Source organism: Panthera tigris, chromosome A1, assembly GCF_018350195.1.
Source record: "Panthera tigris isolate Pti1 chromosome A1, P.tigris_Pti1_mat1.1, whole genome shotgun sequence".
NCBI lineage: Eukaryota > Metazoa > Chordata > Mammalia > Carnivora > Felidae > Panthera > Panthera tigris.
Genome location: NC_056660.1, coordinates 48399739 through 48426942, shown reverse-complemented (window position 1 = coordinate 48426942; position 27204 = coordinate 48399739). Strand labels below are relative to the sequence as shown.

Here is a 27204-nt window from a genome sequence, read left to right as displayed (position 1 = left end):
ATAATTAGCATTTCTCCATGCAGCGCACATTGTTTGATTAAATAGATGTATGTCAAACAGGTTCCCATCTGTATGTCCCCAACCACAGCTTTACTCCAAGTCACCACAATCTCTGATAGGTTTCCTGCATCTTTTTAAGATTTTCCTTCAGTCCATTTTCCTTCCATCAGTTAACTAAAAATTTAACTATGTAAATGCCCATTTAAAGTTCTTCGACCCTTTCCCAAGGAAAAAGAACCAAATTTGTCAGAAACTTGGTACTGCCTGTATCTCCTGCTCTATCTGGGGATTCTTTTCCCCAGAAGTGTAGCCTAATTCCTATTTTCCCTTCAGGTCTTAAATTTAATATCCCTTTCTCGAGGGAGGCTTTAGTCATCCTGAATCTAAGTCAGCTGCCTAAATCATTACTGTCTTTAATTTTCTTCAATGAAAACTATACTTCCTAATTATATATTATTTATTTGTATAGTATTGATCTTCCCCACTTTTAAGTACTATGAAGGCATTGTTAGACAACAGAAATTCAACTGAGTAATTTAAAAGATTGGCTTTATTAAACAATTTGTGAACCGGACAGCATCTCACCCAGCAAACAGAAAGGAGCTCCTTTGAGCTGTAGAACAGGAAAGGATTTTAAAGGCAGAGAGGGAGTGGAAAAACAGAAATTATTAGCAAAGAAAATATTGTTTTAGTCAAGGTTGTCTTCCAAAGGGGAGAGGAAGGGGTCTATCAGTAAATTTCCTACTGCCGACCAGGAAATTCCATGTTGACTGATTAAAGGTTACATTCCTGGGTGGAGGTTGAAACTGCTCTTAGGTTAGGTATTCAGTGTTGGTTTGCTGACCTGAGGCCTTAGCATCAGTGGCTCCATGGTGGGCTGGTGGTTTTCTTTTCAGCACAGATTATCCTTCTATCGGGCTACACTCTGTCCAAAGTTTCTAACATGATTTCTGGTATATCATAGGTGTATTATAGATGCTTAATAAATACTTGATGAATGAGAAGGTAGAGACCCTTGATGAATTCTGTATTAAAGGAAACATGCATATATAATAAATACTTTTAAGGCCAACATTTGTTTTTTAAACAGGGGTGAGATCTGTCTATATGCTTAAAGACGACAAATAGAGCAAATCTTTCAGCCTAGAATATTTCGACTTTCCAGAAACTATGCTGGCAAAGCTCCTCAACCCTTCTGCCATTTGGAGGAAATAAGAATAGCTGGAATCTATTGTAATGATACACTTGACTGAAAGTCACCCAGAATTTTATTCTTCTACCTCTAGATCTTGTTTGGACATGATTTTATAATTTGTTCTTCACCTTTAAGTAAGCTTCAGTGTCTCCTCTAAATTTCTTTACTCCCTAAGGAAAAAAAAAAAAAAAAAAGAATCCCTTGTTCTCGTTAACTTCAATGAGGTATACAACTCTGAGCCCCAGTTTTCTCATGAATCAAATGGAAATAGCATCCAACTTCCTAACAGACGGAGCTATTTGGAGGACTCAGCTATTAGTTATTGAAAATGTAAAAACTCTTATTTCACAACACATATCAAAATGTTAGGCACAGAACTGTTTAATAAATACTACTGATATACAAGGCTAAATGTTGCATTTTCAAACAGTTTATCTAAGAGGGTATCACTAGTGTTTGTATTTGTATGCATACACCTGTCAGTAAGCTTCAACCTGTGATCAGATAGGAAGTCTAGGAATGTAGAGAAAAAAAAAATGAAGAAAAAACACACAAACCAAGTTTGGTTAATAAATTAAAAGCAATAAATTTATTCAGGTAGAAATAAATTACCAACTCCAATTTTATGCATTGTATTTCTTACATTTATGCAGGTTCCCTTATATACAGTCATAGTTTTCAATTTTGACAATTTTATTAGTAATACTGAAAGATTTTAAACTATCATTACATTTAATCTTCTTCCTAAAGCTCCTTGTTTCCTTGGCAGTAAAGACATAAATTGTCATTGCCTCTTCCTATTGAACTTTGAAGAATAAAATTCTTTTTGCTTAGCTAACCTAAATCAGCCATGTAATGTAGCCCCTTTGGGTAATAATTATACCTGAAATATGTACCTGAGTAGAAGAAAGAAAAACATCTCAATTCTAGCTTCTTTTCACTTAGTTTTATGATAACTGATTTATGTATTTCTTGGGTTTCCTATTATTCAACAGGAATATACCTCTCCGCCTCCCAAGATATTTGCAAATATACGCCAGTGAGTTCTCTAGTCACTGCCTGTTCCCTCACGCACAATTTTAATTTTTAATAAATTAGCATAGAGCCCATGACATGCCATTATTTGGTACTTTTTTCTAATAAATATATTATTAAATCAGCTTAAAAATAGCAAAATTAAATTTAGTAAATAGCACTCTAAATGTGCTGCCAAGAGTCCTACATCATTTCACTTCAGCCCTAATGTCAAAAGAATTTATGTCCTCAAAATATTTTTACTCATTGTAATTTTTTTCACATCACCATCAATAACTTAGAAAATTACTATTGATAAAGGCATTTTATGCTTATTGGGAAAACAGTTCCCCATTGAAACTCAAAAAGAAACTCCAGGTCAGTTTCAAGGTTCTTTTCATTTTTTTGATGAGAATATAAAAGGTTTGAGTCTTCTGCAAAACATTAAAACATGATTTTGGGTTTTCTCACAGCTGGTTTTGACACTGAAAAGACAGGCAATCAGATGCTTCATCAGGGCAATTTATTTGGTGTATCAAGATATCCCCTGACAGTGAAGGGGAATTTTTGTAATTAACCTATACTATGTCATAAGCCTCTTTCTTCCTCCCTTCCTCCCTTCCTCCTTTCCTTCCTTTCCTCTCTTTCCTCTTTTCTCTCTCCTTCTCTCTCTCCCCATCTCTCTCTCTCTGTCTGTCTCTGCCTCTCTCTCATTAATCAACTTGGATGACTAAATAATAGCAATAACAAACACTCTTTTAAATTATATCACTTTTCTTCCTCCAGATTGATGGGCTGTATGTGTACTCTCAGGTTTTCCCCCCTTATCCTGCTTAATTGAAAAAGAAATCTTCATCTGTGTGCAGTCAAAGAAGGAGAGATGCTGTTCCTTTTCCAGATTGTAGCCACTGATGGAGTCATGTTCTATGTATACAGACGTGGCTAAAATTCTCTGTGTAATCTATGCACACTTTTTTTCTTTTATTTTTTGCTTTTAGGCCAACTCAATACTTCTGAAGTATATCAGTGCTTATATTTATTAAAACAATGCATACCCATTGTAAAGATTTAGTAAATGTAACACAATAAATACAAAAAAGAACATGGTCGTAATCCTACTACCTACAGGCAAACAACTTTTGAAACTTCTCTTGATATATAAATGGGGAGTACAAATATTCAGAATACAAAATGTTTTCTGCTATATATTTTTAAATGTTATTTTTTTATATTAAGATACTCCTTTTGTCTACTGACAAAAACTTCAATGTATTCAACTCGATGTAAGCTCGTTCTAATCGTTCTTAAGAGTCAATGCAGTATTTTCTCAGAAAAATTAAAAGTCTTCAGTCAATTAGCTTTTACCCCTCTTCTTTATCTCTAGAATTATACCTGTTTTGGTTTGGCTCAAGTGGTACCATACTGGGGAGATACGGGTCCTCTCCCATCTCATCTGTTCACATACATTTGTTTGTTTCCATGTATTTGTGTTGGTCTTTAGTGAGATGCCCTATAGGCCAGCTAGTCTTCTTTTATTAGTCCATGACTTCTACACCCTCCTCTTTCCAACATCAAGGACTTTTGACTCTCCGGTTGACTCTCAGCTATATCCACACCCTATCTGAGGGATACAGAAAACAATTGGCCACTCTCCTAAAACTCTGTGGAACTGCCTGAAACCCATCTGCTTAGGTAACTTCTGTGCCACAGTGACTCGACATCTTAGAGATCATGCTGAACACAGGGATTCTCTATAAGGCTTACCCACTCCCCAGTACTCTCCAAAACACAAGACGTAGGTACCTTCTGCACCCTGCACCTCCCTGCTCCAAGCATAATTGAGGTTCTGGAGCTCTCCCTATTTATAGCTCTGTTCTTAGGGGAGTCTTAGATTGTCTTAAGGGAGTGATAGCTTCTCAACACAAGTTTCTAAACTAAAGTCCACATCCTCTGCAGTACTCCCTCATTTTGGACAACCCTTACCTAATGTCCAGGGATAAGCTCCTATTGTATTTCCAAACTATTAGTTATAGAAGCAACTAAATGTCTTCCAGTCTTAGCCTTTTAGAAATACAATATTATGACCCTTACAGGTCAAAAGCCCTGATGTTCAAGAGTAGGTCTCTGCTATGAGTCTCAAGAGTCTACTTTAGATCTCAGAAGCCAAGGTATTGACATTTTGTCCTCTATATTCAATATAAAATCTCCCCTGAGACATTGCTTATTAATGAATTTATAGGGGAAAGGTAACAGCGAAAGGAGAAATAGATTGTATTGCACGGAGAACTTCAGTTAACATAATAGAATTCCTTCTTTCTTTCTTTCTTTCTTTCTTTCTTTCTTTCTTTCTTTCTTTCTTTCTTTTCTTTTTTTCTTTCCTTTCCACCTAATTATCTATTTATCTTTATATAAAGATTTATTTTTCCTCTTCAGAATTCACACATGTCCATTGCTCTTATTTTCTCAGAATTCTGCAGTTTTTCCGCTTTGGTTGAAGCTGTACTTCAGCAAATGTCTAAAACATTTCTTCTGTCTACACTATCTTGAATTATTCCACTTTCCCAACCATTGAGTTCACTGGGTACCTTGTTTTTTCCCCCAAGTCATAAAACTTGAGACAAAATATGGGCATTTTTTTTCAAAGATAGTAGATTAGTTATTTTGTAACAAATCAGAACATCAGAATAGGCTCTTCTTTTCTTTTTTCTTTTATTTTTTGAGGCAAGAAGATAGTATCGTACTTGTTGCTCACAGTGGCAAAACTACTCAAATTTAATGTAATACCTGAGGTAGACTTGTGCTTTAACAACCCCTTAAGCATTTATCAGGAACTTGAAGTAAAAATTCTTCAGTGTCCTCATAACTGGATCTTCTTTCTCTCTTATTGCTAACTCCTTAATTAGTCCAGGTCTCTGTAATCATCACATAGATCAGGAGTCTGCAAACTTGTTCTGCAAAGGATTAGATAGTAGATATTTTAGACTTTGCATACTGTCTGGTCTCTGTCACAAGTACTCAATACTTCTGTGGGAGAGCAAGCAAAAGTCAACAGAGAAAATTCATAAATGAATGAGTGTGGCTATGATCTACGTAAACTTTACTTACAAAAATAAGCAGGAATTGGTCCCCTGTTTTAGTCTACCTGGCCTGCATCTAAAAATATCCTCTCTTTTCCATTCATTTTGGCTTTTCTGACATATTAATCTTTGGAGGACACAGCCTCACCTGCTGACATGACACAGCTTAAGTCTATACTTATTTCTAGGCCTGGCATTTAAGACCTTCTGCAGTCTGACCGTTAGAAAGGGAAAGAAACTGGAACTGAGAAGAACACAGTGTTAGGAAAACGAATCTAACCATAGGTTGTGGTTTGGTGAGGACAGTCCGCTCAGGTTTCACAAAAGATACAGAAACTTCAGGCATAAACCAGGTCACTGTCAGTGTCTGCTTACCTTTCTAGTAATGTTGGACACCAGCGGGGCAGATCCAGATGGTGGTCAAACACTGGTAGCCAGGGGGAATCACATGCAGTTTTTTCTCTATATTAGAGGACCTCAGCCAGGAGAAAGGGACAGGAGCAGGCTATCATACAGTCAGTGAGCAGGCACTCGGCAGGTTTATCATCAATTCACAGTCAAGCCAAAGCTTTGTTTCTAGGCAACTGGATACCATCCAAATGGCTAGAGTTTGTGGCAGAGCAAGGGACCAGATACATAATAAGCCAACCAACATGACTGACTAGAGTTAGGAGCAAAGAGAAACCTAGTCTTATCAAAGAGCAGACACTGTAAAAATCTGTAATAATTCAAAAAGATAAAATTGGTTGCAGTACCATAAAGGGAGGGCTGCTTGGTGCTGGGTAAGACCTTCCTAGGAACTACCCCAGGTAGGTAAGTCACTTCAGGGGAGCTGCCCTCTGCAATGAATGTCAATCTCACCTTCTTGATGGTGGTCAGAGAAACAAGAGATAAGAAACTGAAAAACTCTAACTAATATTCACCTAAGACCAGGAAAGACATGTCTTGCTTTAGCAAGTGTTCAGCTGCAGTCTGGCTTTAAGACAAATCAAATAATGTTCAAAGACCACTTTATTAAGTCATCTTGAAAAATCACTATCATAGACACCATATATTTATCATCTATATGAGTAATTAATGTTTGCCTGTGGAAAGAACTAAATGGAAAATCAAATCATAATTAGATGGTAACTAGGTAAGCATAGAATCAGTACAGGGGTGATTTGATATATAAATTGTTTAATCACGTTAGGATAAAATAATGTAAAACACATTCAGTTCCCCATAAAAATATTTTTGTTGTGAGTGGGTCCAGAACATTCTGTGCTCATTGCCTACAGTTCTTTGCATCTCTCTTCATAAGAGGAATGCCCTTCTTCAGAAGGAAGCATTTAAGTTTCAAAGGTAATTAGGACCATCCATTTCCTTGACTATTTTGGGATTAGCATTGCTAAAATTTATTTTCTGCACTTCTCCTTTTTCTGTATTTCTATGACTGGTCAATTTTGATTTTGATAGACGTAGCCTTTTTTTTTTTTTTTTTTTATATAGACAACCAAGTTATAATCAAATCTTGTTAACATGGGAACCAGTCTTTACCTTTCCCACAACTTTGCTTATCTCTGTTCTGCCTTATTACCTAACATTTCAAGTCTCAAGGAATATTATCTTTTATTAATTTCCAAGATAGTAAAAGTCCTCACATGCTGTCAAATGGAATACCATGAAATGAAAACTACAGAGGCCCACAAAGGCATATGCTAAATACATTGGATGCTTTATCTGGTTGGCAGAAATAGACACATAGGGGCCCAGCTGTTGGAGGCTGGATCAGTAGATCTTGTCAAAATAATTTAATTCTAAGACTCACTACATCAGGGTCTACTTCCCTCCTCAATTTGTATTGGCTTAGGAACAGATGTGAAACTAAACCTATACAGTCAATTGTTAGAGGTAGGGTAGAAGAGAGTATAGAAGGTGTATGTCAGAAGATCCTGCTTCTGGGCAGCTGGTGAGAACAGAGGTCACATGGCACCAAATCCCAGCCATGAGGCATAATGGGAGCCCTCAGTGGGAAGAAGATGAGTAAATATTGGCCAGGGTGAAGACACAGAGAAGCTGAATAATACTCCAGGGAGCTGAAAGCCGGGAACACAGTTTGGAATATTAGCTGCACAAAAGGAAAAACCGAAAGAGAAGAATAAAAGAATGTAGCAGTAAGTATCTATGAACAGACTAATTAGTATTCTGAGGGCTTCAGTCATAGGTTGCTTAACCATGGGCAAGTCACTAACACCAGCTCATTTAAAAAATGAAGACAATAAAACTAACTCACAAGATTATTATAAGATAGTGCATATAAAGTGCTTATTATAATATCTGATACATGGAATACACCAATAAAATCGACTGGCCTCTTCTCTAGTACAGGAGATTCTTAACCTGGAATCTGTGGCCTCAAGGAGAATCATAACTGGGTGTCCAAAAGTGTATAAACCCCTTCAGATTGTTTTCAAAACTGTGTGTGTGTACATGCAATAGGGTTTATATCTTTTATCTGATTTTCGAGAATGCCTGTGACTAGAAAAGATTGAGAAACACTGTACTAGTGCACAGGGGTAAGAGATGATGTCCTCATCTCACTTACTAGTGGAGAAAATGCGGTCCTTGTATATGAACAGGCCAGTTTCCCAATGATTCAGACTGGGTAGGATGATACCTCAGGGAAGCAGCCCTTTAATTCTGACAGCTGGCCATGGCAACTGTGCTTGGGAGGGAAGAGTTATCACAGAGCAAAGAATTCTTTGGTTGACTCAATTCCCCACTTGGATCTGGCCATGCATTGAAACTTTGCTCTCCTTTCTGCTTTTCCTTCCATCAATGCCTAAACTGTCCTCCTGCTTTGAGCCTGCCTTTCTATTCTCGGATGACAAATGCTATTACACTTAGTATGACTCTCCCTGGGCAGAAAACAAGAAGGTGGTCACTGTGATAGAAATGAAGCAATTCCAAACAGCATTCTCTTCCTCCTCCTCCTTTTCAGATGATCTCTTTTGCCAATATTTATCAAGTAGAACATATTTAACACCAGAATGTTGGTCGAGGATTATGCTAGTAAAGTGGATGCCTTCATTTATGATGAAAACTGGTGACAAAGAATATTCTGTATAGTGCCAGTTACAGTATCTGGATCTATTTGACAAGGTAGAAGTAACATTTAGAAATACTGAAAAGGAGACTTTGCACTTATACAAAATAAAGAGCAGGTCTTGAATAACCTATCTACCAATTTTTGAAATGATAAAAATCAATAATTATTCTGTATACACTGTGAAGATGCACTGTGAAGACTGTGTATATTGAGATATAAAATATGTTTCCTGTAAATTAAAAAAATAAGTCAATATAAGTTCTTTCTTTGTCAAAGTTAATCTTTCTAGATAAATAGGGAAACACAGAATTAATAAATATGCAAAAGATCATAACTCTGGTCCTCTTAACATATTCATGAGCCAATTAAGAAAATATGGCTACATTCTATTATTGGTGGTGGAAGGTTTGGTTCAAAGAATAATCGGTCTTCTAGTGCATGAGATTATATGTTAAATTCTTTCCCATATATAATCTGTAGATAATTAGTGTCTATTTTATGTCCTTTTTAAAAAATAATTTTGGTGACTACCTATAAAATAACAACGAAATATTTCTAAGGACAAAATAATGGTTTTTTGCAGGTGATTCTCAATACATCAGTATTTAGTTAGTATTTTATTTACAGAGCCATCAATTCCCTTCTAAAGGGGCTGCCCTATTGTGGATTCAGGCATTTGCATTTACATTGCTTTACTTGTCAATCAGGTTTACTCCCTGAGTTTTAATGAAGCAAACTCAGGAACCTGGACCAGAGGAAGGAAAATGGTAGAACTTTCAGTGCATCTGTTTTAATGACTCAAAATCATGCCTGTTTTAGCTGAAATGTTTTGCAAGTAGCCTATACCACTGTTAGTTCAAATTTTCACCTTCAAAACTTATTTTTAATCAGATTTAATGTAAAGATTATCAGTTTATGGATCAGTTAACAGAAGAGAGCCTGGTTAAATTTGTAGATTATAGGAATAGAAGGTAGATATGATGAAAACTATTAACAAAGGGTAGAAGTTACAGACAGGTAGAATTTGACACATATATAAAAAACCAGTCTATACATTCCACATGGAGAAGGGCTGCATTTTTTTGGTTCAATATGGTGTCTCCATTTCTTATGACTGTGTGTCATATAGTAGACAATTAAAAATCTGATAAGTGTGTGAACTTGTGAATGATGCAAGTTGATACAAAATGATCCATCTAAAGATGGATCCAACTAATTTATTACTGGAATACTCCAGTAGGGACAGAATAATATGTTAGGGATGCTCTCCGGGGGGTGAAAGTTTCACTTAAGCATTTAGGCTTAAGCGACCTCATTTACGATTCTACTCAATTATGAACTTCTATGTCATAACGTAAGAGAAACATAATGAATAATAGTATCCCTTCTCCCTCGTTAAAAAAGGCAAAATGAATTGTTTGTTTAACAGAAAGTAAATTCTCTAGTTCCTTTCTGACTTCTATAAAAGAGCCAGAATAAACTGGGAACACTTCCAAGACCAACTAACAAATAAGATGTTCATTAAACATATTTTTATATACCAAATTTAATTACTAAATTTACTTTGATTGAGAATTTACATTAGTAAGAACCAAATTTAGAGCAATTTCTTTCAACTTCCAGGTAAATGGGAGTACTTAGCACCATCTAATTAAGAAATGTCTAAGCTAGTTGTTATGGGTCACTAGTCACTACTAATCAGAGACTCTTGAATATATTTGTAGAATTTTTCTACCTCTCTCTTGTATTGGATTTCTTTCCTTTCTCTAAGAATAAAAATCTGTTTCTTTGCCAAAAAAAGTTTTTAACAACTTTCTGATGAAATTGTTCTCTTTAGATGGTCAAATAATTTGTGATAAGTTGTCAGTTTCAGTGATGGCTTAAAGGAAGACCATAAATATTCAGCTTGACATCACAAAACGTCTGCTCTTTGATTGCAATCTGCTACTTTTATGGTTTTGTTTCAAGAACCCTGACTTTTATTTACATGTACTAGATTACATCCAATAAAACTTGAAGTGACTGGTTAGCATTAAGACTTGCAAATAATAACAAGATATATGCAGACACATGTTAATAAATTGGCCTTTGTATTCTTCCCTTGTGGCACAATAGTTCATAGACCCTCAGTAATTCCATAGAAGAGAACCATGGACCCAAAGGCCTGGAGTCCATTTCAAACCTGACTACTTTCACACATACATAAAAGGAGTTAATTGTAATAGAGTTTACTGGTAAAGCTAAAAATTAAAGATGTGTGATTTGGTCAGGGGGGTGGAGGAAGACCTATCTCATGAATATTAAGTTACTCAGTTCAAGTAAGAACTTCACTTGTGAACTGACTTGATTCCTCATTATATAAGGATTCTCTTGTCTTCCATTTTCATTTCTTTACTGTAAAGCTTGTAGTTCCTTCACTACAAACTGAGTACAAAGTTTGACTTCTAAAGTGCTCTTTTCAAATCTCTCAATTACTTGAAAGTCCCTGGGTTCTCTAAAAATCCCCCACATACTAAATTTATTTTATTTTATTTTATTTTATTTTATTTTATTTCATTTTATTTTATTTTATTTTTTTTTTAAAGTGTATTTATTTATTTTTGAGAGCGAGAGAGAGAGAGCACAAACAGAGAAGGGGCAGAGAGAGAGGGAGAGAGAGAGAATCCCAAGCAGGCTCCATACAATCAGCACAGGGCCCCATACAGGGCTCAAGCTCACAAACTGTGAGATCATGACCTGAGCCAAAACTAAGAGTCAGCCCTGAGCCACCTAGGTGCCCCCATACTAAATTTATTTGAAAGGAATTGTTTGTACATGCTTTGTCCACTAGTCACATATTGAGAAGTACAAGAAAATGTATTTGTAGCTAAAAAGACAACTCAAGAACTTTAAGACTGAGAGTACTGAATAATATACCTAGATAAGTTGATCAAATAATAAAAAAGAGAAGCATGGCCACCATTTTTTAAAATGAATCAGTGAAATTAACTGTTCTGTTTATAAAATATTTTTTGAAAATCTCGTTTTTTATTTAGCTTGTTTGATGACATTTCTTACTTGCAAGCATAAGAAAGTAAAACTGTGATGTCTGAAAGCCTGTTCTTGGGGGTTGAACTAAAAACAGGAAGCAATGCATAATACCAGCTTCAAAGATTTATTCCACTAACACCAACACCTCCTGAGTTAGCCATCAAAGGCTAAGTTAGAAGTTCATAAATGAAGCTCAAAGCAAGGCAAATTTTACCAATTTGTTCTCAATAATAAATAATTTCAAAAGTTCTCCAAGTTTCCTTGCATTTGCTTTAAATTTCTTTGATTACCTAAAAAATAGGTTTGCATACAAGATATATCTCAAAAGCATTTAAATAATGCAGGCCTATCTCTCTAATTAAAGCCTTAAAAGCAGTACTCATGGTCAGGCTTTAACTTTCAGGAAGGATTTCCCCCAATGATTTGACTCAGAATACGAATTAACTAGAAAGTGACTCTCCTAGGAATTATCAAAATGCTCAAATCTTCTTTTATAATATATAGTTTAAATGAGAATTTTGAGTGGATACCTAGGAAGCTAACCACTTTGACTCATTTTTAACATTATAAACCTAAGGCAGAATAAACAGGTTCTCAACCTATTTAGCAAAATATCTGTTGGCTTCAAAATGTGCAACAGAATGAAGAATAACCTATTCAGTTATATCACCTAATAATGTTTAGCCAAATAAAACTCTTGTACACTACATTTTATACTTACTTAGAATCTAATAATTACAAAATACTGAAGGAATGACACCAGGAATAGAGCTGTTGATTAGAATAGTTTACATTATCTGCTTTGGATATGAATTTCTAGAAGCTTTTCCAACAATCTTTGGTCATGTTTGGCCGCTGTGCTCAACTCTCTTCCATCAGTTTCAAAGTGAGTGAGTGTGGACCCTAATTGGATGTCTTATTTCAGGAGCTCTGGATGAACAATTCCTGTTTAATCATGACAAAGACCCTGGGAGAAAAGTAGAACTTCTATTTACTGTTCTCTGTGTAATCAAATGAGACCTCTCATATTTATTTTCCAAATTATCTCCAAAACCACAATTTTAGATAACATCCTACATGACATATTTTAACTAGTAGTTCTTAACTGCTGAAAATCTATCACACTATTAGGCACTCTGAGCTACTATGTTTTCACTCTGTTGATATAAATTTAAGTAGAAACAAAAACAAAAAATTATGGTTATATTCCCATTCCTGATTCTGCACTATATTTAGTGCACTGGTAATCAGTCCAAAATGTAGTAAGTATATATATTTTTTGCCCATTTAATACTGTTCGTTAAGACCCATGTTTTCCATCAATTATTATATCATTCACCAAAATATTATGGCAAGTACTCTAGGCTTGGAAGATTAAGGATTATAGAGAATATTCATTGAATTTATACAATACTAACACTCCACTCTGGGTGGACACACAGATATGAAATGTAACACCTCAAAAATCAAGATTTGGTATTGGTTTATTATAAGAGAAAGTGAGTAACATTGGAAATAACACCAAAAATAGTTAATAGTGGAAGTTTCAAAATAGAGCATATTGAGAAAGGCATTAAAGATAACATCTAACATAGTGATTTCAAAATAGTAAGCACTGGGGTGCCTGGGTGGCTCAGTCGGTTAAGCGTACGACTTCAGCTCAGGTCACTCTCGCGGTCCGTGAGTTTGAGCCCTGTGTCGGGCTCTGGGCTGATGGCTCAGAGCCTGGAGCCTGCTTCCGATTCTGTGTCTCCCTCTCCCTCTGCCCCTCCCCAGTTCATGCTCTCTCTCTGTCTCAAAAATAAATAAATGTTAAGAAAAAAATCAGAATAGTAAGCACTTCAGAAACATTCGTCGTGAAACATTAGTTGGGCATTCTGTAAAATAAGTCAAAACATAGGTATTACATAAATTTTTCCTTAAGGAAGGCATTTTGTTAAGATGTTTCAGGGAAAAAAAAGTATCACAAATTTCACTATGAATTGGCTTATAAAAAAATGTTAATATGCTTTTAGTCCAAAATTATGATTTTCTAAATAAACCAAAAAGCTTTAAAGCATCTGGGCCAAATTCATCTTGACCAATGGCCTATTTTCCAGTCTTCCCACCAGTCCACCAAAACCAGTTCTATTCTGAACTGGTTGATTCCCATTTAAATTTGAAAAAGTCAACTGCAAGCAATTGCCAGGAACACCCTCCTGAAAATCTACATTTAAAATTAGCAGTAACTTTGGCTGCAGTCACTGTAGATAGTTAACCATTCCTTTTGACCTCCAGAAAAGATTAAGCAAAATGCAACCAAGGGCTGATCTTAAAAATCTCAAATTATGTGATTAGGATTTCTTTTACTATACTTAAAGTGAGATATGCCTTTTGATGTCTTATAAGTAGAGACACTATGTTGGCTTTAATGCACTGGGACAAAGGCAGCTAGCCTCATCAAGTGACAAGGTAGATGAAATAACCACATGCCAGAATGACTTATCTGCTTTTTGCATGTATCTTCAGTGCCAGTTGAACTTTATATTAGAAAACACTCATTAGAGCCTCTGCCTGTGTACCTGACATCTACAGTATGGATTCTTTACCATCCACTCAGTCCCTGGAGAACCTTTCATACCTCTTTTCCTCCTCTTAACATCAGAGGAAACCATACACTTATTACGTTGCCAGGGAACCTCAGTCTTCCGTGGTCCATACTTTGAGGACCTCCACACTAGCAAAATGCATTGTTCTACAAAATAATACTGGACATGGTTAAACATAGGAATTTTTTTTTTCTAAAGATGAGATACAGTTTTTTGAGAAACTCTCTAACTAAAGAGCCCCACCTTTTCTGAGTTTATAAACTGGGTAAATAAAACCCTGCACATTTGCAGATTCCATTCATAATCAATAAGTATCTAAAAGAGCATTTTCTTTTTTTTATTTATTTTTTTTTAACGTTTATTTATTTTTGAGACAGAGAGAGACAGAGCATGAATAGGGGAGGAGCACAGAGAGAGGGAGACACAGAATCCGAAACAGGCTCCAGGCTCTGAGCTGTCAGCACAGAGGCCGACGTGGGGCTCAAACTCACGGACCGTGAGATCATGACCTGAGCCGAAGTCGGACGCTTAACCGACCAAGCCACCCAGGCGCCCCTAAAAGAGCATTTTCTAAAAGAGCATTTACCAGAAATTTCATTTTCTTGAGTAAAACAGCAATGGGGAAGGATAGTGGCAGGATAGGATGAATTTAATGCATGTGATTATTATTTTGTAATCAATAGAAAAACCCTGGTCTCTGCTAACTTTTCTGCCTTATTTACTACACTACATGCTCCTTGAAAGCAGGAAATTATTATTTTTTAAATTCCTAGGCCAAATTCTAATGATTAGTATATAGTCAGGATTCAATAAATGCTAAATAAATGAATGAACAAACAATAAGATAAATATACATGTGGCTATTGAACATTGTTTGACTGCAGGAAAGGCAAACAGGAATTGATAATTGAGCTGCAAAATAGAGATGAGGTCACCTAAGAGGCCACAGAAAAAAAGTGCAAGTGGGAAAATTCAGAGTCCTTGGGAATTAACTCCGCCCTCGTTTTCTCTTTGCATTCTTCTCCCTGCATCCGATACAGCTTTTCTCTTTTACCTGAAGCTGTCTGCTCTTAGCAGTTTTGCTAATGGAGTTAGTCAGAAAATTTTTAGGATGGTACACACAGATGTCACTCAAAGACTGGGCTCCGCTAGAAATTCAAATCTGCAATCACTCAGGAAAGTGAATTGCTGGATGCAAAGAGGAAAAGGTGGAACCATCTAGTAGTAGAAGAATTGGAAGTCTACACCCTTGGCTTATGTCTGCCTCTGTCATCTGAAGTCTGAACGCTGCAAGTTATCCTTTCAGATCATTTGCCTCACAGAGTGGAATTAACACTCTGAGTGCTGCTTACCTTAGAAACTTACAAAAAGCAAATTGTATAGATAAGGAGTTAACTGATAAAGCCCAAAGTCGACTGAAAGCATTTTTGTCTTTTACTCTACCTAGTTTTCAGTGGGAAAAGTTTAGGGCACTTCTAAAGGCATTCCACAGGTGATAGAAGATGAAAGCCATACAGACTACATCTCCTTTTCCACCCGGCCCAGGCAAAATAAAGTTGCGACACACTCAAGGCACAGGACATTTTTTGCTGGCTTCTCTCTCATACTGCCCTTCCATCCAGTACTGCTATACCAGAAATGATGATAAAGAACACAGATAAATCCCTGAATGTGAGGAGAGGATGTAGTAAAGGAGGAGAGAGAGAAGGTAGTTTCTCACTGCGCACCACATCCTGCCCCTGACACACACATAGGACTTTCGCCAAAAGCCAGTGTCGGGGGTTGATGGCTACTTTTTTTTCTACGGGCAAAAGTAGGAATGGGGGAAAAGGGGAGAAATGAAATATCTTTCTCTCCTATACTTTATTTCATTTCATTTCAAGCAACAGATAAAAAATAAACATGGGAAAAGCATGCCTTGAAGTAAGTAAGAAGGCACTTACTTCACACAAATACTACCCAGACATAAAAAATATTTGGTGCACCTCTGTGGCTCAGTCAGCTAAGTGCCTCTTGATTTCAGCTCAAGTCATGATCTTATGGTTTGTGGGATCAAGCCCTACATCAGGCTTTGTGCTGACAGTGCAGAGCCCGCTTGGGATTCTCTCTCCCTCTCTCTCTCTCTCTCTCTCTCTCGCGCGCGCGCGCGCGCGCTCCCTCTGCCCCTCCTCCCCCTTTCAAAAGTAAAAAAAATAAACTTAAAAAATACATATCATTTTTGTAAATGATTTACAAATCTTGGTTTGTAAATACCAAGAGAGTGGAATATGCAGATACTTTTCTATATGAATGCACTTATACTATTGAATTGTCAATTACTAAATAAGAACTAACAAATTTAGTAAAATATCCACCTTGGAAAGAATAATAGAAAGAGTATTGATTTATAGCACACTAATATTTTTTGAAACAATAAAAATATCTAGCTATTCTAAAATCAGCTGTAATGCAATTAAATGCAAAGGCATTTCATTTCATTTCCTAGTATCTGACATTTATTCAAATGAAAAGTAGCATAATCCCTTGAATCAGTACTCTTTCAGGAAACAAAAGAAGAGTTAGAAATGTTATTCATTCCTAGAAATGAAATATTTAACCCATTCATGCAAATGACTATATTTTGAATCTAATAGAGTAAAATAATGTAGATAAATACATTGTCTAATAAGAGTTGAAAGTATGGTCTAAGCTTTGCTTAACCACTAAAACTTTTGTGGAGGTGGGGTGCTTGGGTGGCTCAGTCACCTGAGCATCCGACTTTGACTCAGGTCATGATCTCACGGTTCGGTTCGTGGGTTTGAGCCCCACGTCAGCCTCTCTGCTGACAGCTCAGAGCCTGCTGTCTGCTTTGGATTCTGTGTCTCCCTCTCTTTCTGCCTCTCCCCCACTCATGCTCTGTCTCTCTTGATCTCAAAATAAATAAACATTAAATTTAAAAAAATTAAAAGAAAACTTTTGTGGAGGAAACACAGTCTTAGTGACAAAACTGATGAAATCTTTTATGTGATCCATTACATAAGAGAGAAGAGGAAGTGATGCAAACTGGAAATCTGCACCCATTTCCCCAAATTCCACTTTCTTACAGAGACCTGTGTTTGAGTGCTGCTAGATGTCTGTGCCAGAAGAATTTCAGCTCAACAGTAATTCAAAAGAAAAACAAAGCTTCAGTTTATTAGAGGTCGTAGAGTATTGTGATCTACAACTATTCTATTAATATTTAATATAGTAGCTTTAACTATAATATTGTTTGAATCCCTTTGACAATACTAAGCATTGAAAATAAAAGTCAGTCACACTTTGATTACCAGTAGGAAACTGTAGATTGAATTACTTCTAGGTTTAACAATTACACTTTCTATCTTGTTGCTTAAAATCATAGTACCTATGGTAAAGGGTGATCACATCTTAACAGGGGACTTCATGAGTGCTATGAAGTGAACAAACACTGACTGTGTGTACAAGTGAACTAAATAGAGTAACTACAAATATTCTCATTGGAAGCCAGACATTTCTGCTCCTTTAGATTAGGATCACGGGAGATCATTGCTCTCACACTAACAAGCTGGAGATGCTACAAAATTATAACCTCTTATTCTTTTTAACTCATCACAAAATTGAGTACACAAAGAAGCTTAAATGAACAAAATTCCAGGAAGTAACAAACTTTTCATATGGGAGAAAAGAACTGAAGCTATTGTCATCCCTAGAAACAAAGCAGAATGATAAAGTAAGCAGACAAACCTGTAATAAGAATTTAAAGGTGGGAGCCTAGGTGGCTCAGTCGGTTAAGCATCAGACTCTCGATCCTGGTTCAGGTCATGATCACATGGTTCATGAGATCGAGCCCCACGTGGGGGCTCTGCACTGATAGCTGATAGCGTGGAGCCTACTTGGGATTCTCCCTCTCCTTCTCTCTGCCCTTTCTTGGCGCTCTCTCTCTCTCTCTCTCACTCTCACTCTCACTCTCTCTCCCTCCCTTCCTCTCAAAAATAAATAAAAATAAACAAAAAAAGTTAAAGGCAATGTGTGGGTAAGCATGGCAGATAAAAACCTGAAGCAGATACTGACATGATACAGGACAGCACCCACCTGAAAACTCTTTCCCAGAGGTCCACTCTGAGTGCCCAGGGGTTGTATACCACCAGCTGGGGCCAAGCAGGGAAACAAGATCAGAATGATTGCAGACTTCTCGTCAGAGAAAGTGGAAGCCAAAAGACAAACAGTACAACACAGAGTACTGGATGAAAATAACTGGCAACTTAGATTTCTGTATCTAACAAAAATATCTGTCAAAAAATGAAGGCCAAGTAAAGACTTTCTTAGAAAAACTAAAGCTGAGAAAATGTGTTGCCAGCAGACCTACACTAAGGGAAATGTTAAAGGTAGTTCTTCAAGCTGAAAGAAAATGCTACCAGATGGGAACTTGGGTTCATAGAAAGTAAGGACGAGTACTAGAAATGGTAAATATGTGAATAAATATCAAAGGCATTTTTTAGATATTAACCTCTTTAAAATGTAACAAATGTAACAAAGGAGTTAACAAATACTTCACTAAAAAGATTTGAAAATTGTGTTCAAACATGAAAAATATTCAATCTAACTCAAATTAGAGAAGTTGAAATACAAACAAAATATTAAGGATACAATTTCCCATCTATTAGACTGGTAAAAGTTAAAAAGCAAGACAACACATTCTGTTGGAGAGGCTGGGGAAGACAAACACTCTCATACATTGCTTGTGGAAAAGATAATTGTTATATCCCTTTTAGACAGAAATCACATTTACCTTGTGATTCCGCAATTCTACTGCTAAGAATGTACAAGTATTTTCTCTCATTCCATAAGTTGCCCTTTCATTTTGTTGATCATTTCTTTTGATATGCAGAAGGTTTTTAGTCTGATGTAGTCCCATTGTTTATTTTTGTTGCTTGTATTTTAAATGTCACATACAAAAGTCATTGCCAAGACCATTGTCAAGCAGCTTTTCCCCTATCTTTTCTTCTAGGAGTTTTATACTTTGAGGTCTTGCTTTACATACTTAATCCGTTTCAAGTTAATTCTTGTGAGTGGTATAAGATTAGGGTCTAGTTTCAATCTCCTATATATGATTATCCAATTATCTCAGCATCATTTATTGAAGATAATGTGTTTTCCCCACTGTGTATTCTTGAATCCCTTGCCAAATGTTAGTTGAAGTTATGGATGAATTTATTTCTAGGCTCTCAATTCTGTTCCCATTACTTTGTGTGTTTTTATGCCAGTGCCATACTGTTTTGACTACTATAGTTTTCTGATATAGTTTGAAATCAGGAAGTGTGATGCCTCCAGCTTTGTTCTTCTTTCTCAAGAAGGCTATTCTGGCTCTTTCGTAGTTCCACGTGAATTCCATTTCCATTTGTCTCAAGATATTCTTTTATCCTTTAAATTTTTTCCCATTTGTTGAATTCTGGTCAAGCAGGGCTAGAGGCTATATTCAGCCATAGCAAGGGCTTCAGATTTGCCTAGGAAAGACTATAGAACAGGCTACATTGCCAGTATGGCCTAGAGCTGGGGACCCAAATCAGGCAGAGCTAACCACCAACTTCTCTGGCCAGATATGGCCACCAGCTTGGCTGTGTTTATGGCCAGAGACACTAGCTAGACTCTCTGCTAAGGCAACACTGCAAGTAGGGCTATAATAAGCCAATAAGCTCCCCATTGCTTTGGTTAGGGTTTGTGATTAAGCAGGCATGAGGCTAGAGTAGCAGGGACATGAGAGCACTTCCCTTCCCAGTCAAGGTGGCTGAATAGGCTCCAAGGGCAGCATGGCTCATTGGCTGAGCACTTAAATCAGGCAGATCTGCCCACCAAGTTCCCTGCCTGGGCAAGGCCACTGGCTTGGATCTGAAAGTAGACCAAGCCAGTGGATGGGCTCTCTGCTCATATGCTATTACCCACGGTGCTGGAGGATGAGCTACGCCCTGTCTCAGGTGCTCTGGTGAAGCTTCCTGGTCAGATAGGGCTAGGGGTATGTTCAACAGCAGATGTGACTTCAAACTTATTTTCCTGCCCTGGCAGAGCAGTAGGACATGCTCCAAGGCCAGTAAAGCACATTGGCTGGGGACCAAAAATAGGCAGATCTGCCCACGAAGCTCCCTGGAAAGACAGGGACACCAGCTTGGCTCTGCAGATGGAGAGAGCCACTGGCTGAGCTCTATGCTTGAGCGCTGCTGTAAGCAGGGCTGTAGGATGGGTATGTAGCATTCCAAGTTTTCCTGTTAGGCTTCCTGGTCAAGTGGAACTGAGGGCTATCTTCAGCAGTATGCACAGTTATGAATTTGCTTCCCTGCCCCGGTGGGGCTGTAAAACAGGCCTGTATCTTTGGTTCATTGGCTGTGGACCTGACTCGGGCAGAACTGCACACCAAGATCCCTGGCCAGATGAAGCAGTTCACTTCTGCACACACAGAGTGACTGGCTGGGCTCTCAGCTTGGGTGCTTCCTGTGAGGCAAGACCTGAGTTATTTTCCTAGCATCCTGCTATGCTGGGGGAGGCCGATGTCAGTCTTAGCCTCTCTTTTTCTCCTTGGAGTAGTGTAGGCCCCCGGAGGCCCTCTGGGTATAGCACTGTGCCAACCTGGGGGAGGGGCTATCCAGGGACAGTATAGCCATTCCTCCTACCCTTCTAATGTGGTCCTTCTCAGTCTCTGTTGTCCAGTGGGCCATTTCAGCCTCACCCCAGGGTTCTAGGATTTTCACAGAGGTGCCTTATGTATGGATAGTTGCTAGTTGGTGTTCTTGTAAGGGAGACTGAAGTCAGAAATGACCTGCGTCACCATCTTGATGATGTCACTCCCTTTCTGACTTAGATAAATGGATATTGTATTTCCTTCCTTCTGTTCCAATGATTTAGAAAACATGTTTCATTTTAATTACCCTAGTAATACCTTTAAGTTTTTTCAAAACATTTTTTTCAAACATTTTCAAAACTTAAATTCCTCTGATTATGAGAATCACTAACGAATGAATCTTTTCAATATTCCCATGTATAAGCGAAGGGCATATCTAGGTTATATAATCCAGGCATTAATTTCTCTGTTAAGACCCACAGTGCTTTTTATATCAGTTCTTAGTAAAACTTATTTGATATATTGATACTTGCTGGTAAACAAGAATGAATACAAGAAAAAAATTAAATGCTGACTTAAGGGAAGCATGTGGAAGAAATGAAAACTTATTGTTTAAAATAAAATATGCTTAAGAGATACTCAGTACTGGGCACCAGGGTGGCTCAGTCGGCTAAGTGTCCGAATTTGGCTCAGGTCATGATCTCACAGTTTGTGAGTTCAAGCCCAGTATTGGGCTCTGTGCTGACAGCTCAGAGCCTGGAGCCTGCTTAAGATACTGTGTCTCCCTCTCTCTCTGCCCCTACCCCCACTCTTACTTTGTCTCTCTCTCTCTCTCTCTCCTCTCTCTCTCTCTCTCTCTCTCTCTCTCTTTCAAAAATAAACATACATTTTAAAAAAAAAAGAGATACTCAGTATTGAAATTTTGTTGTTGTTGTTCCCTTTAATTTAACTAAGGATTTAGAAAGCACATTATTTTTATTCTAATCTAAATTGAGGGCACCAGTAGAGTGACTGCAGTTCAATAATCAAATAGCTGAATTTTCCTGGGAAAAAAAAAAGGCTCAAGTTGACTTAACAAATTCCATTTATTGAAGGCACATTCTGAGCTTCATTTTCAGCTCAGACTCCAGAAACTGACTTAGTTAATTGGGACAATTAAGAATCACCGAGGGTATAATTGCCCCTTTCATTTTGCTTTGGGAGGGAAGAGAGTGATTTATCTCAGAAAACAAGAGCCTAGGGGCCTGCAAAGAAAGAGAATGAGAACATTTCGGTTAAAGAGGAAGATCAGGAAAGCTCTTTTGTAATCAACTCAAGAGATGATAAGCTTTCAGCTTATCTCCAGGACAATGGAAATTATGGAAAGTCTGAAATCGGTTGTTCTAAAAACCCTACAAACTGTGGTCTATTTTGGCAAAGCAAAAAGGCTGTCAGCTATGTACATCAGTTGCTACCCTTGGTCAGTGCTTAAACTACACACATACAAACACATACACACATGCATGCACACACACACACACACACACACACACACACATATACCCACAGGAACGAATAGAAAAACTCATACTGATTTTACCAGGATGGTAATAATATTACCTAATAATACTATCACCCAATAATATTATCACTCAAATCAGTGGTATAAAAAAAATGGATCTTAGACTAGAATTTTTGGAGAAATTTTTAAGCCACTCTTAAAATTAGTTAAGTGAATATATTTCATATATGTAGATAACATCATATATTTGCCAAGATCTGGTTTTTGTAAATATCACATTTAAGTACTATGAAGGCTTCAATAATCTGAGTATAGTTTCCATGGCACACACACACATAGAGATATTTGAAGACATGAACTGTAAATCTTTTATTTACTATTCTACTCTTCGAGCATATCCTATTTTGTTTATTGTTATGGTAAGGTAAAATCCCTAAAACTTTCACAAGTGGGCTCACCATCTGAGTCTAGAAAAGATGAGGAATCTATCAGAGAATCAGCTACCTACTGTATTTGTTGTGTTTACCTAACACCAAAGTACACAATTTAGTCCGATGTTCCACTGTTTTGTCTACACAAGGCTGACCATCTGGCCATGGAATCTGGCTGTATCACACTGCTCTTCTCAAAATGAATATTTTGCTTGATAAGAATAAAAAATTATTTTTATCTTCCATTTTGAAAACATTGGGGTGCCTCTGGTCTTTTCTCCTGAGATCAATTTCAGTTTTATTTCAGGAAGTTATGAACCATAGAGCAGGTTTGACAACACTTGACTCTTGGTTTGTTAGACTAAATTAAAATAATTTAAGTAGGAAACAAAAATGATTCTTCTTCTGACCACTTTGAGTGTTCCATACAAGCCATAAATTTGAAAAACTGGCATAAACATTTAGCTAAGGCTTATTCTACCTTGATCTGCCTGGCTCTGCCCTTGATCTAAGCAGAAATATGAGAGATGCCCTATATGAAAGTATGAAAAATGACATGAGAAAGGAGAGAAAATTAGATCTATATTAGCTCTGAAGACTGAGGAAAGGAAAGTGTGAAACTGGAAAAAGCAAAATTTCTGCAGCCCATCCCTCCTGCCAAGTCGTCTGTCCCAGTGAAAAGGGACCTTCAAGTGAACTCTTTGAAGGCCTCCAGGCAAATTTCTTAGTCTGTTCCTGAGAACTGCTCATCTCCAGAGAAGGCCATATTTAAATTCCTAGATCTGCCTTCAGCAAATACTTGATAGAGAAAATGAAAGTTTACCATTGAACCTTGGTCAGTCATAACTTGGCTATAATTTATGTATCATTTTGAATTTAACAAGAACTAAAAATGTGTTAGATAGCCCTGAGGTGACATGGCACCACACCACTCTTTCTTTTAATAGGTATCCCTCTACCCCAATGTTTATAGCAGCACTTTCAACAATAGCCAAATGATGGAAAGAGCCTAAATGTCCATCAACTGACGAATGGATAAAGAAATTGTGGTTTATATACACAATGGAATCCTACGTGGCAACGAGAAAGAATGAAATATGGCCTTTTGTAGCAATGTGGATGGAACAGGAGAGTGTTATGCTAAGTGAAATAAGTTATATAGAGAAATACAAATACCATATGTTTTCACTCTTATGTGGATCCTGAGAAACTTAACAGAAGACTATGGGGGAGGGGAAGGGAAAAAAAAGTTACAGAGAGGAGGGAGGCAAACCATCAGAGACTCTTAAAAACTGAGAATAAACTGAGGGTTGATGTTGGGTGGGAGGGAGAGAAGGGTGGGTGATGGGCATTGAGAGGGCACCTGTTGGGGTGAGCACTGGGTGTTGTATGGAAACCAATTTGACAATAAATTTCATATAAAAAAAAGAAAAAAAAATAGGTATCCCTCCAAAAATACTAAGACAGAAACCACTAACTAATCAATTGGTTCAACCTTTTCTCTTACCACAAAGAGCACAAACTTGATAACAACCATGGTCCACCCTATGTTATATAAGGTAGGCAGCCACCAAGAAGTATAATTTGAGTGTCATTAAAATCAGCTCTTGTGCAACCTAACGTGTCAGCCAATTACGTTTTCGGAAGTAAATATAGAGTAAAATTCATCTAAACGTCTCCACTAAAATGCACAGATCACCAAATATCAGCTTTCTATCCTTGCTTATTAACACTTTGGCCTAGAGTCAGTTATCAGAATATAGAGTTTGAATCTTGAACCCTGAACAAATGAGATGTGGTGAAGTTGGGTAATGTTGCAGTTTGCAAACACATGGGAATAAAGGTCATCAAGAAAAAGTGATGCCATGAGGGTGGTAGCTAAACAGGGCATATTAAGGTTAATAGTGCCTGTGGTTGAAAGTGGAGAAGATAATTAGAAAGAAGGCATTGAACCAAATTCACTTGTACAGGATTATCTATACTTTTTCAGCTCCAAGTAGATTCTTCTCTTCCCTAAAGTTGTTAAGAAACTAAAAGAAACCTAAGATGAAATTATTCCTTTAATATTGTTTTAAATCCTCTAAGCAGAGATGTTATATTTTGGCACCACTTGTAAATTCACAGCAGTGGGCTCTTAATTTCCTTTAAAGACAAGATTTAAGTGATAACTAATTACGTTTTTCTTTTTAAAAAATTTTTTTAAACATTGATTCATTTTTGAGAGACAAAGAGAGACAGAGCATGGGTGGGGGATGGGCAGAGAGAGAGGGAGACACAGAATCTGAAACAGGCTCCGGGCTCTGAGTTGTCAGCATAGAGCCTGAAGCAGGGCTCAAACTCACGGACTGCGAGATCGCGACCTGAGCTGAAGTCGGATGCTTAACTGACTGAGCCACCCAGGCACCCCCTAACTATTTCAAACATTTCAAACTATTTCAAACACCCCCTAACATTTTTCAAAATTGCTTAGACATGCACCCATGTCATCTCATTCAAGTTTTGGAAAACCAATATGTTCCTAATTTTCAACAAATCGAGTAAATAAACTTTGTGACAGTCTTCCCCGATTTTAGTGGCTGGCTTTAAATTCTGTTAGGTTTTCGACTGCTTTTTGAGACATTGGTAGAAAGCAGCCTTGAAAATCAAGTAGACTGTAGATGTTATCGAATTCCCAAAATAAAAATATGGCCAAAGAGTCTACTTAGACATGAAGATAACAAGGATAATATTCCATTTTTTGCATCCTACAGAATAAGTCATGGTATGGCAAACACTGATTGTTCTAGCGTGGAGGGCATGCTCTTCCAGTGGGGCACCTGCTACTTCTGAGTTAATCTTCTACTTCTACATAATTCTTCACTATCCTCAGCTATATTTTAAGGCATTACAACCTCCAACAAAATTCTCTTAATTCTCTTCATGAAAAATTAAATTTAGCTTGCCATTGTAGGGGAGACACATTTTTTTTCCTCTACCCTTCTTAGATTCTTGTCTGGGGCTCTGTAACAAAAGACAGATTAAATAAGAGAAAAACAAGAGTTCATCCGAGAGGATATTTCTTATATACATGAGAGACATTCAGGGATGGGTAGCTCGAAGAGTAGCTAGAGCTTGGGTTTATTTAAGCATCTTAGAAAAGGAACAATAAATTTTTAGACAAGTGACAAGACAAAGAACTGTGAATCTCTAGGAGCAGGAAATTGTGGGTAGGCCAATACCTGGGAAACTCATGGTAGATAAAGGCTTGTTAGTAGTCTCCAGGCTGATAAGGGTTGTCTCTTGGTGATTACCTTGTGTCCTTCCTGGTAGAGAGAGGAGGACACCTTTGTAAATTTATGTTCTACCTTTAGGCAAATAAGGAGAGGGCAGAGAGGTTTTATTTTGTTCTGTTGTATGTGTATTTATTTGCTTGTTGTTGTTGTTAATCAGCTCCTCAATTGCCTTCAGCTTAAAATAATCCTTATGTCATGGGCACCTGAGTGGCTCAGTGGGGTAAGCATCTGACTCTTGATGTCAGTTTAGGTCATGCTCTCACAGGCATGTTCTCATAGCCGGTCTTAAGATCGAGCACCGCGTAAGGCTCTGCACTGGGCATGGAGCCTGCTTGGGATTCTCTTTCTCCCTGTGTCTGCCCTTTCCCAGCTCACACCCTCTCTTGCTCGCTCTCTCTCATTCGCTCTCTTTCTCAAAAAAAAAAAAAAAAAAAAAAAAAAAAAAAAGAAGAAGAAGAAAGAATAATAATTCTTATGTCAAAGTGACATATTTTGGGGTGAAAAATTCTGCTACCCTTCACCATGAAGGCTGGTGACTGCCTTTCTGCACTCATACATCTCTGAAATCTTTTGAACAATAAATTTGCTTGCTGTCATCTCTGCAAAGTTGGGACTATGGGGAGAACTGGGATGTGTTGCATTATTTTGTTTTTATTTGTAACTTTTGAAAACACTTTAGTAGCTACAATTTCTATACTCCAGCATTTTAAATTACTTATTTCCAGTTGACACGCTTTATTAATTAGAGTGAGGGAACAGTTTTCTTAAGTAGCAATTAATTACGTTTATACAACAGACATTAAGTACTCGAAGGAAAGGGAATCAACATTTATTGAGTATCTACTGTGGGTCAGACATTAAACTTGGCACATCAAATATATTAATTAATTCTCACATCCATCCCTGTGAGATAGATATTTGCCTCCATTTTATAGAACAGAAAACTGAGGTTCAGAAAGGTTAAGTAGCTTGTTCAAGACTTTGACTTTAGTAAGTAGTTATCAGTATTGTGACTTGGGTTTTTCTAACCCTGAAATCTATGTTTTTTATATTACATAAAGCTGTCTAAATAAAGTGAGATTAGGACATTGGTTCTGATAAAAATAATACATGATGGAATCCTGTGAAGGGTAGAATCTAAAAGAGTTTGTCTAACATATTTTAATTGAGTCTTTTTAAGGAGTAGTTTAGAAATACTAGAATAACAGAATGTTCAGGAGATAAAATATAATATCAATCTATAGTTTCATGTCTCCTGGGCCAAAATTTTAACATATTTCTATAACTATGTATATATTATTTTAAATGTTCTATTTTTAGTTGTGGAAACATACTGCTGGCTGTTACTGAACCATTCTCTTTCCCTCCTGGGTACTTAACTGGACTACAATTTGAAGC

General features: G+C 37.1%; 1 protein-coding gene and 1 long non-coding RNA gene across 2 annotated transcripts in view; one reads left to right on the top strand and one right to left on the bottom strand.

The window, feature by feature from the left end:
- Nucleotides 1–27204, top strand: part of KLF12 (Kruppel like factor 12) — a 1146238-nt gene that overhangs the window by 466296 nt on the left and 652738 nt on the right. The gene's annotated exons all lie outside the window — the stretch shown is intronic.
- The window catches only part of LOC122236588, a 36653-nt gene continuing 14478 nt past the window's right edge, over nucleotides 5030–27204 (bottom strand). Inside the window, exon 3 of the long non-coding RNA XR_006214677.1 lies at nucleotides 5030–5160. This is a non-coding gene — a long non-coding RNA (uncharacterized LOC122236588). The remainder of the gene's footprint in view (nucleotides 5161–27204) is intronic.